General features: G+C 35.3%; 2 long non-coding RNA genes across 2 annotated transcripts; one reads left to right on the forward strand and one right to left on the reverse strand.

Annotated features, from left to right (window-relative positions):
- The first annotated feature begins 78 nt into the window (after positions 1–78).
- LOC110907250 lies at positions 79–652 on the forward strand. The gene is made up of 2 exons (XR_002573934.2): positions 79–390; positions 458–652. It is a non-coding gene; the product is annotated as an uncharacterized LOC110907250 (long non-coding RNA).
- Positions 653–8,406: 7,754 nt separating this feature from the next.
- On the reverse strand, positions 8,407–10,885 carry LOC118488060. Its single transcript, XR_004883543.1, has 3 exons — positions 10,357–10,885; positions 9,513–10,135; positions 8,407–8,767 (listed from the first exon to the last, which is right to left on the reverse strand). It is a non-coding gene; the product is annotated as an uncharacterized LOC118488060 (long non-coding RNA).
- Between the last annotated feature and the right edge of the window lie 705 nt (positions 10,886–11,590).

The following is an 11,590-nucleotide window of genomic DNA, read 5'->3' on the forward strand; positions in this document are numbered from 1 at the left end:
TTAAAGAACAACTCAAGTTCACTGTACAGGCCACTTGATTTTCACTTTTACCACTTAAGTCTCATGCTTCATTCTAAAGACACCACACATACATAGTCAGTAAAAGAGAACGAGATGGTGAAAGCGAACAGGCACTCTGCAGAGAAGGAAGGGAGAGCGACGAAGAGACTGAGTGGAAAGGGGAGTCGGTCAAGAGTTTTCCGTCGAACCCATAGGGTTCTGACGATAGTGGTGACGCAGAACCAGGCGGCAGCGACGATAAGGTATGAGAGGCTGCGAGGGCTGCGAGGGTGATGGTGTTGATTCGAGTACGCTGATCGGTGATTTTGGTTCAAGAGGTGGCGTGCAGAAACAGATTCCGACGAAGGCTCCGGTTCCGGCGAAGATCCGGTAAGTTCCTTTTCAGAGCCAGGTCAGTGAATAATCTACCATAATATTCGTACTTCATTTCTTGCAGGGAAAAACTGGTATTTACGAGTCGATATGTTGGTTCAAAATCGGAGTTTACCCTTCTAAAACATCAACAACTAAATTAAACACTTTGAAAGATAATATGCAGTAAAACACGATGCTTGAAGGTGAGTGTTAAATTTGTTGTTAATTTCACTTTAGGTGTTTGATTTTATGCCCCAAAGAAGTCGAATTCCTTTAATGTCGATTTAGATGCAGTTTGCTTAAATTGGCGCATCTATAGCAGCCCCTAAACAAACCTTCATTCCACTGGTTAGAAATCCAATAGATAACAGAATCAATGGTGGTAATTAGGATCATTATGACGATGATCAAAATTCAAGAAACAGTAGGCTAATGGTCATAGGAGAGGAAGGAGACATAACATGAACCACTTCAAATAAATTTCACCTATTAATTTTATAGTTCCATCTATATTGTAAATTTGGCTTGATCGGCCGCAACGCGTGGGACGCCAACTAGTTTGTTTTTATATATTATTTTTAATTTTTAATAAACAGGGATATTTTCATTTTTAATGAAAACTAACATACAAATTCTATTATAGTTGATTGAACTCAGGTTTAAACCGGAAGGTTAGACGATTGGACTAAAGTAGTTAAAACGACAAAAAAAACGTAACTCAAAATGCTGTTGCCCAAATCAACCATTTCTTTAAATAATGGATCATGATAGCCAACTACGGGTGAGTGTGTAACGGTTAATAATTGAGATTCAACCTTATAACCATCACCCCCCCCCCCCCTTTCTGGAATTGCAGCTGATGTGGCACTCATGCTGTAATTTGGAAGAAGTTCGGCTTTTTCTAGTGTTGGGCTCTCTCATGGGCTGATGTTTAGATGGTTCTACAATTACTAGCCCATTTATAACTGTTGGGCCTGCAATTTTCAACTGCCTCATAACAGTGAGCATATACAACACTTACGACGGTTAACAAATAACTACCTCAACATGCAGTTTATATGCATATGTTGTAGCTAGGGGAAGTATAAAGAGTTGTGTAGAAAACTTAGTAAATGTTCAAAACACTTGCATAAATAATTCTAAGTGTGTACTCAAACTACTAATATGAAGTCATCTAGAAGGTATGTCATGTCGAAAACACTTGATGACTTTTTTTTAGCTCTATAAACAAAAAGATATGAAATGTTTTATCACAAGGAGGAGCTCATGTAGGTTTCGTAATTCAAATCCATATGTAACTTTCTAAATCGTCTATGAATTGACCATCAATTTAAAGTATTTTGTGGGTACGGAATCAATAATTGGATAAGACGAAATAAAAAAAGATCTTCTTTTGTGTGAAAATGAAGCTCTAAATCCGTGTGTTAAAAAACTAAATAAATACGTTGATATAGGAGTTGAACCATTACAATAGTATTATTGAATTGTTGCAACTCTTCGTGAAATTGAACAACTACTATAATTGTATTAGCGAAAACCTTAGTATTAAGAGTTACTACTACTCTGACTTAGCGTTGAACATTATTACAATTGTTTGTATTTACAACTAAGCACAACTAAGCATAGTTACTTATTAGTAACTTATCACTAATAACTTCACTAAGGATTAAATTGCCACCGCTCAAAAGTTGCTTACTATTGAGCTCAATAGACAGTTTTACACTACTGAACCAAGTTGCCATCTATTGTCTTGCTGCTTGGAAATAGGGGTGCAAATGAGCTGAGCGGCTCGCGAGCAACTCGAGATCGGCTCAAGAAAAAGTTCGAAATGAGTCGAGCCTGAGCCTAAAATAAAGCACACTTTATAAAGCCCGAGCCGAGCTTGGGTCTAAAATAAAGCTCATTTATTTATCGAACTTTAGTTCGAGTCTGGTATGTGAAGCTCACCAAGCTTGTCGAACCTTAGTGTAATATTAAATATTATTAATATTTAGGGGAAATGGATTTGTATCACCCCCAAACTAATCACTTTTGGCCACTGTCACTCTGAACTTTCACTTTGACTCCCACCACCCTCAACTTAACAATTGGGTTGTTGTGTCACCCCGTCGTTAACCAGCCTTTAACTTGGTTAGTTTTTTTTTTTTTGCCGATGTTGCCAATTTTTTATGAAGTGGCTTGTTTTTTTATGAGGTGCCATGCTGAGGTGGCCAGTTATTTTTTTTAAGGAAATCTATATTTTTGTTATAATTAATAATTATATATGGGTCGTATTATTGGCACACCTGAACCCTTAAATGGACACCTCCAATACGGGTCATATTGCTTTTTCAATGTGTCATATTTTTCTATTTGACTGAACCTATACGGCCCGCTGAATTCTAAAGGGGGGGGGGGGGGGGGGGGGTTAATTGATAAATCAGGGAGTCAATACGGGGGTTAATTTATAAATCAGGGGGTCAATACGGGTCGTATAGACCCCCTGATTTATCAATTAACCCCTTGTTTTTTTTAGAATTCAGGGGGTCTACATGATAAAGTTTTAAAAATGTTTTTTGTTTAAAAAATAAAAGAAGTCTTTAACTAAATTTTGTTAAAACTATGATTAATGTATACAAAAATTTAAAAAGAAAAAACAAAGTTTAATTAACCCCCCCCCCTTTTTTTTTTTTGAGAATTCAGGGGGGGTCTACATGATAAATTTTTAAAAAATGTTTTTTGTTTAAAAAATAAAAGAATTCTTTTATTAAACTTTGTTAATACTATGATTAAATGTATACAAAAAATTGTAAAAAAAAAAAAAAAAAAAAAACAAAGTTTAATTAACCCCTAGTGTTTTTGAGAATTCAGGGGGTCTACATGATAAAATTTTAAAAACGTTTTTTTGTTTAAAAACTAAAAGAATTCTTTTATTAAACTTTGTTAAAACTATGATTAAATGTATACAAAAATTTGTAAAAACAAAAAACAAAGTTTAATTAACCCTCTGATTTATCAATTAACCCCTTATTGTTTTTTTTTTTTTTTTTTTGAGAATTTAGGGGGTCCGCATAATAAAGTTTTTAAAATGTTTTTTGTTAAAAAAATTGTTTTATTAAACTTTGTTAATACTATGATTAAATGTATACAAAAATTTGTAAAAAAAAACCAAAGTTTAATTAACCCCCTGGTTTATCGGTTAAACTTTGTTTAATTAACAGTAAAAGTGCCAATTCTGTAATTTGACAAATCCTAATCATTAATATTGATTATCAACTTTACAACGAGTAGGTTAATTTAATGGTAACTGCTTAGACGATTCATTGTGAGGAACAGCATAGGAATTACAAATATCAACGGTTCCGTCAGGAAGAACAGATCATAGTCGACATTTCTTGTTTCATCTACAAATTCCCAAATAAGAAGTTACACAAGCAACTCCAAACACAATAATCAAATAATCTTTCCCAAAAGGTTAACACCATATACCTGGGTGATAATCTTATGCTTAAGAACTTTCTCTTTATTAAGAATCTTGATGGCAACATTCTCACATTTTCAATATTTCTAGCAAACTTCATATTTTCGAAAGTCCCTTCACCAAGCGTCATTCCCAATCCATATCTTCTAACCCTTGTTCTTGAAGGTCTTGAAGTCGCCATTTTTCTACCCTAATTATCAAACCTTCCCCTATTTATAAATCTTTGTATATAGAAACATACATGTATATTCCTATAAATCCCCCCAATATCTTTAAAATGTTTTAATCTTTGGTTCCCCCGATTACATCTTCCTTGGTTTGGTGATATGCCAAAACCTTAAACCCTGTATAAACTCGTTAATAACGATTCGTATAAGGAAGTGAGAGGATGCCATGTGATTGTTTAGGAATTATTAGGAGTGAAGGATTTCAAACCGTCTGCATTAAAGATGGTGTCGGTTTCGATTTTGAGGTGATGATGATTAGCTGGTATGGTGATTGTAATGATGAACGATCATTCAATAGTACGGTTGAAGGTGGTTCGTGGTGTGGTGTTTTTGTTGTGTGGTATTATTCCTTGATTACTTAAAGAATTTGGTAGTCGATTATGGTTCTAAAAAACCAATCGCTAATGTCACCGACGGGGGTAATAGGAACCCAAAGAAGAATTCGGTGGTAATTGGGAAAGTGAATCAACAGATATAGGGTAAAGGGAAGGGGAGACGCTTCATATGCACAAATCTCGAAAGTATCCCAATTTTAACCCTATAAGCGTCTTAAAATCAAGGGGAAATTCATTTCTACCCATATGAAAATGGCTTGCACTTGTTTGTGCATGTTGCTTTAAAACTTGTATGCGTTGCAAAATTACATCTATGTCCAAGAGATGCTTTATATAGTAATAATAGAGATTAAACATAAGCTTTGTCTGTGTACCTTAATTATCCGACTCAAATTCTTCATCTTGTATACGTTCCTTATACTGTCTTTATCTGACCAACAATATTACTGAATGGAATGGATTTCAGATCCACAAGTTGCTCAATCAAGGCCACCATATGAATGAAACACCTTGGTATTCCTGCTAAGAAACTTTTTCAGGGTCCTTTCTTCTTCAACTACGGACCCGAGAGACACTGCTTTTTAAGAGGTTCCCAATAATGTGCTAGAATAACCAACTGGGATAGCCCAGTTGGCCACCGACACCCACCTCTTCCTAGAGGTACTGGGTTCGAGTCTTGGGAGTGGCATATGTCGCCCAAGGTAAGAACTCGGCATGGGGAAGTCACCGCGGAGCTAGCTTGGTCGGGTAGCGGCTCCCGGAGTGAGATCACTCCGGCGGTTGGGAGGACCGTGCACTATCCCCCCCCCAATAATGTGCTAGAATATTCATTAGTTGTACTCGCATCCTTCATTTTCACCACCTCAAATTCCGTCATGAATGTCTGGACTCTTGTTTCACGTACCCGATCGGCACCAAAATGTTGGGCCTTCAACGCATCCAACATCTCGTTCGCCATTTTTAGACTATCAACTCGAAAGATCTGATCTTCCGGTATAGGTATTGACTTAAACAACAATGAATTTGAACAACCACTATTCAAGAGTGTTATTGAATTGTTGCAACTCTTCGTGAAATTGAACAACCATTAGGGGGTAGGGGTGTCCATCACTCATCACTCATTAATCACTCACAACTTCCAATCAACTTCCGTCATGTCATCAACCATTATTCCATCACTAGTGATGGATTTTAGTGGAAATATCCATCACTTTTGATGGAATTCCATCACTCACAACCTCTTTTTTTTTTGTTTTTAAATTATAAATTAACAATAAAATTATAAATTTCATTTAAATTAAAAACAATATTTCTAGAAATATTTTAGATTACAACTTAAAAATAAACATATAAAAATAAAAATAAACATACAAAAATAAAAACATACATAAACAAAACCTATTCCTCGTCCGAGTCAGGAAATTCCAAACCTAAAGTACCTACAAGTTCAATTAAATCGTATCTCAACCGAAAGTGAATTTCTTCATTACGCAGTTTGAAACAACGACAACGTGTGCAAAACATTGATGTCGTTGTTTGAACCTGGAACACCAAAATATGAATGCCAAAACCATAAATCATTCGATGTCATCACGTCAAGTATGATGGTTGGTCTTTTGACATCACCCCTAACATACGCCCCTCACAACTCTCTTGGACAATTTCTCCATTCGATATGTGTACAATCAATGCTACCGAGCATCCCTGTAAAAATCAATCCCCTTGCCCCTCATTCTTCCATCTAGCCTCATGTGCGGCGTAAATACGTGAGATGTCATGTCTCGTCGGTTTACGTAAAAACTCTTTACCGTACAATTTAATGATCGCGTTACAAAACAATTGCAAACATTCACGTGAAGTTCTGTCTGATATAGCTAAGTGCTCATCAAATTCATCGGGAGGGTTACCTGTCGCTAGTTGGCGAATGGCAGATGTGCATTTTTGTATCGGCGTGAAACTGCGTTTGCCCCTCCCGTCGTAACGTTCTTGAAACCATTCTTCGCTTGCTTCGATGTCTCCAACACTCTTTAAAAATAATTCTTTTGGTAAACGAAACCGATCTTTAAACGTTTCGGCATTGTAGATCGGATTCTCCACAAAATAATCGTTTATTAACACTTCGTTGGCATGTATACGATTATGATCCACCTTTTTCTTTTTTAGGCGGCTCCAACTTGCTTCAAGTGCGTTATACACCTTCTCAAAAAAAATCAAGCGTCTCACTGTTGTAAGACGTTTGGCTATCGTTGTCCATCGGAAACGAATCCTTAGGAAATTTCATTTGTGAAATTTGTAGAATGTGTGATATATGTTTTGTTGTTGGTGAAATGGTATAAATTTCTAAAGAATGTGTGAAATATATATAGATTATTTAAGTTTTTTTTTTAAATTCCAAAAGGTCCAATTCAACGGTCAAATGTTACAACGTTCCAATTTTTCAAATCTTCAACGCGTTAAACATTTCACGCGTTTTGGGTTCACACGTTATCAAGTTGGTGGCGGCGGTGTACGTGATGGATCCACGCGTGGTGGATGGGCTATCACGGGGCGTCCCGTCCCCCTTATAATTGTATTAGCGAAAACCTTAGCATTAAGAGTTACTACCACTTTGACTTAGCGTTGAACTTTATTACGATTGTTTGTGTTTACAACTAAGCATAGTTACTACTAAACTTACTTATTAGTAACTTTTCACTAATAACTTCACTAAGGATTAAATTGCCACCACTCAAAAGTTACTTACTATTGAGCTCAATTGACAGTTTTACACTAGTTAATCAAGTTGCCATCTAGTGTTTTGCTGCTTGGAAATAGGGGTGCAAATGAGTTGAGCGGCTTGCGAGCAACTCGAGATCGGCTCAAGAAAAAGCTCGAAATGAGCCTAGCCTGAGCCTAAAATAAAGCACGCTTTATAAAGCCCGAGCCGAGCTTGAGTCTAAAATAAAGCTCATTTATTTATCGAACCCGAGCTCGAGTCTGGTATGTGAAGCTCGGCAAGCTTGTCGAACCTTTGTATAATATTAAATTTTTTTAATATTTAGGGGAAATGAATTTTATGACCCCAAACTAATCACTTTTGTCCGTTGTCACACTTTGACTCCCACCACGTTCAGCGTAACAATTGGGTTGTTGTGTCACCCCGTCGTTAACCAGCCTTTAACTTGGTTAGTTTTTTTTTTTTTTTTTTTTGCTGATGTGGCCAATTTTTGATAAAGTGGCTTGTTTTTTATGAGGTGCCATGCTGAGGTGGCCAGTTATTTTTTTAAGGAAATCAATATTTTGTTATAATTAATAATTATATTATATATGGGTCGTATTATTGGCACACCTAAACCTTTAAATCGACACCTTCAACACGGGTCGTATAGGACTATACGGGTCGTATTGCTTTTTCAATTTTCAATAAAGACTGATATGACATACTTTTCTGTTTGATTGAACCTATACGGGTCGTATAAGCATATACGGGTCGTATAGACCTTTTTTAATACTGTGATTAAATGTATACAAAAATTTGTAAAAAAAAAAGTTTATTTAACCCCCCCCCCCCCCCTTTTTTTTTTTTTGAGAATTCAGGGGGTCTACATGATAAAACTTTAAAAATGTTTTTTTGTTTAAAAACTAAAAAGAATTCTTTTATTTAAATTTGTTAAAACTATGATTAAATATATACAAAAATTTGTAAAAAAAAGTTTAATCAACCCCCGGATTTATCTATTAACCCCTTGTTTTTTGTTTTTTTTTTTTAGTATTCAGGGGGTCTATATGATAAAGTTTTAAAAATGTTTTTGTTAAAAAAAAAGAATTCTTTTATTAAACTTTGTTAATACTATGACTAAATGTATACAAAAATTTGTAAAAAAAAAATCAAAGTTTAATTAACGCCTGATTTATCAGTTAAACTTTGTTTAATTAACAATAAAACTGCCGATTTTGTAATTCGACAAAACCTAATCATTAATATTGATTATCAACTTTATAACGAATAGGTTAATTTAACGGTAACTGGTTAGACGATTCATTGCGTGGAACAACATAGGAATTACAAATATCAACGGTTCCGTCAGGAAGAACGGATCATAATCGACATTTCTTGTTTGATCTACAAATTTCCAAATAAGAAGTTACACAAGCAACTCCAAACACAATAATCAAATAATATTTCGCAAAAGGGTTAACACCATATACCTGGGTGATAATCTTATGCTTAAGAACTTTCTCTTTATCAAGAATCTTGATGGCAAAATTCTCACATTTTCAACATTTCTAGCAAACTTCACATTTTCGAAAGTCCCTTCACCAAGCGTCATTCCCAATTCATATCTTCTAACCCTCGTTCTTGAAGGTCTTGATGTCGCCATTTTTCTACCCTAATTATCAAAACTTCCCCTTTTTATAAATCTTTGTATATAGAAAGTTACATGTATATTCCTATAAATGCACCCAATATCTTTAAAAGGTTTTAATCTTTGGTTCCCCCGATTACATCTTCCTTGATTTGGTGATACGCCTAAACCCTAAACCCTATACATACCCGTTAACAATGATTCGTATAAGGAAGTGAGGGGATGCCATGTGATTGTTTAGGAATTATTAGGAGTGAAGGATTTCAAAGCGTCTGCATTAAATATGGTGTTGGTTTCAATTTTGAGGTGATGATGATTGGCTGGTATGGTGATTGTAATGATGAACGATCATTCAATAGTACGGTTGAAGGTGGTTCGTGGTGTGGTGTTTTTGTTGTGTGGTATTATTCCTTGATTACTTAAAGAATTTAGTAGTCGATTATGGTTCTAAAAAACAATCGCTACTATCACCGACGGGGGTAATTGGAACCAGAAGAAGAATTTGGTGGTAATTGGGAAAGTGAATCAAGAGATATAGGGTAAAGGAAAGGGGAGACGCTTCATCTACACAAATCTCGAAAATATCCCAATTTTAACACTATAAGCGTCTTAAAATCAAGGGGAAATCCATTTCTACCCATATGAAAATGGCTTAAACTTGTTTGTGCATGTTGCTTTAAAACTTGTATGCGTGGCAAAATTACATATATGTCCTAGAGATACTTTATATAGTAATAATAAAGATTAAACATAAGCTTTGTCTGTGTACCTTAATTATCCGACTCAGATTCTTCATCTTGTATACGTTTCTTATACGGTCTTTATCTGACCAACAATATTATTGAATGGAATGGATTTCAGAACCACAAGTTGCTCAATCGAGGCCACCATATGAATGAAACACCTTGGTATTCCTGCTAAGAAACTTTTTCAGGGTCCTTTCTTTTTCAACTACGAACCCGAGAGACACTGCTTTTGAAGAGGTTCCCAATAATGTGCTAGAATATTCATCAGTTGTACTTGAATCCTTCATTTTCACCACCTCAAATTCCGTCATGAATGTCTGAACTCTTGTTTCACGTACCCGGTCGGCACCAAAATGTTGGGCCTTCAATGCATCCAACATCTCCTTCCCCATTTTTAGACTATCAACTTGAAAGATCTGATCTTCCGGTATAGGTATCGACTAAAACAACAATGAATTTGCCACATTGTTTTTCTTCATATCCACCCCCGTTCCCGGTTCTATAGCATCCCAAATGCCATGAAAGCAATGTTGTATTTGGGTTAACATTTGCAAGTGTTCCCAACCCTTTGCCCTCGGCCATCTTTTTCCTCCAACTGTAGGTAATCAATGGTGATCCCGGTGTAACTGGTTCGGTTTTTTCCAGCCTACACATTTAAAGTAAAACCTTTAGAGCCCAATAATCGTTTTCATTCCAAAAACTATTTTGGTTTAGACCCAAGTTTTCTGGTCTAATAAAACGTGTGATGCCTTCTCCTTTCTAATTTAGTCAGAGACAATAGTACCCTAAGACACATCTTATTCCTTTCTTTGTTTCTGATCGAACACAATACACATGTCAGCAGCACTACTTCTTATTCAAACTTACCAGTTACCCCTTTGATTCGTTTAAGAACTAAAACAACAGCTTCGCCTTCACAGAAGCTGCTACAATCTCTTATCTTCTTTTTTAATCCCTTGCAAGTAACTAATTTCTGACAGCTGTTCCGATTCACAGCAAAGCTATGATACCAATTCCAGATTGAATCAGTGTAAAACAGAAACAGAAACGAAATTACATTTACCTTGGTTAAACACCAAAAACGAAACAACTCAAAACTTGAAATTACAATCCAAAATACCCAATAATATTTATAATCTAAACACACCTATTAGACTAAAATTAGGATTGTTAATTAGAACGTGATAACCACACCTAATAATTAAATAATTCACATTTAACTATTCATAACTATCCACTTCCATCGTAACCTACTTTGCCTAGCACATCAAGTAGTTTTTTTCCTTGAACATCAAATTTTTAATACCATAATTCCACCTTTATCTTGCACTTGAAAGGATTTGAAGTTTGACCCCCAACCTCATATTTGTAAGGGGGACATTATACCACTAGACCAATAGGTCGTGGGTAAGTAGTTTGTTTAAGTTTGGAATTTCCAACAACCTCAACATGCAATTTATGCATATTATGGAGCCAATGACCTTACAAAGAGTTGTGTAGAACAACTAGTAAATGTTCGAAACACTTACATAGATAATTCTAGGTGTGTGTAGTGCTTGCCATCAATGACTTTTATACAAGTAACTGTACTAACAATATATATCATAGCTTATTTCCACCCTCAAATTACTAATATGTCATCTAGAAGGCATGTCATATCGATAACACTAAATGACTTTAACCATAAACAAGTTATATATGCCAATATACTTTAAATAAGTTATAACATCAGTAGGTTATCAACTTATATGACCATTGAGGTTTTAAAATCAAAATATGCGCCAAAAGGGCATTTGTGTCATTTAGCGACGTAGTTTAAGAACTTGCATATAAATCTGAGTTTTGATAAAGTACCTTCTGTAAAAATACTTTAATTATGTTATAATATCAGTAGGTATTAGATTTTGTATGATAGTTACGGTTTAAAACCATACTATGTGTCACACCCAATTTTCACATCCGAAAATACGAAAAATGACATACAAATCTTAAAAAAAATTAGGCATGACCCGTTCGTACTATAAACAATTTCCCTGCTTTTAACAAACATTAATCAAATGAACTTCTACGACACTTTTTCAAAGAAATAAAAGTTGTGACC

Source organism: Helianthus annuus, chromosome 2, assembly GCF_002127325.2.
Source record: "Helianthus annuus cultivar XRQ/B chromosome 2, HanXRQr2.0-SUNRISE, whole genome shotgun sequence".
Classification (NCBI taxonomy): Eukaryota; Viridiplantae; Streptophyta; class Magnoliopsida; order Asterales; family Asteraceae; genus Helianthus; species Helianthus annuus.